We start from the raw sequence: 547 nt of genomic DNA on the forward strand, positions 1-547 counted from the left end.
ATATGTGTGTGTGAGAGAGAGGGAGTGTGTGTGTGAGAGAGAAAGAAGGAGTGTGTGTGTGTGTGAGAGAGAGGGAGTGTGTGTGTGTGTGAGAGAGAGGGAGAGAGGGAGTGTGTGTGTGTGAGAGAGGGAGAATGTGTGTGTGAGAGAGGGGGAATATGTGTGTGAGAGAGGGGGAATGTGTGTGTGTGAGAGAGAAAGAGAGCCCAGATTCTCTCCTGACTGTGTGTGTGAGACAGAAAGGGTTCAGACTCTCTCTCTCCTAAGTCTGTGTGAGTGAGTGAGTGTGTGTGTGAGAGAGAGAGATCTCAGACTGTGTGTGTGTGTGTGTGTGTGTGAGAGAGAGAGAGATCTCAGACTGTGTGTGTGTGTGAAAGAGAGATCTCAGACTGTGTGTGTGTGTGTGAGAGAGAGATCTTAGACTGTGTGTGTGTGTGTGAGAGAGAGAGCGGGATCTCAGACTGTGTGTGTGAGAGAGAGAGATCTCAGACTGTGTGTGTGAGAGAGAGAGATCTCAGACTGTGTGTGTGTGAGAGAGAGAGAGATC

The sequence above is a fragment of the Rhincodon typus genome, chromosome 29 (assembly GCF_021869965.1).
Source record: "Rhincodon typus isolate 14 chromosome 29, sRhiTyp1.1, whole genome shotgun sequence".
Classification (NCBI taxonomy): domain Eukaryota; kingdom Metazoa; phylum Chordata; class Chondrichthyes; order Orectolobiformes; family Rhincodontidae; genus Rhincodon; species Rhincodon typus.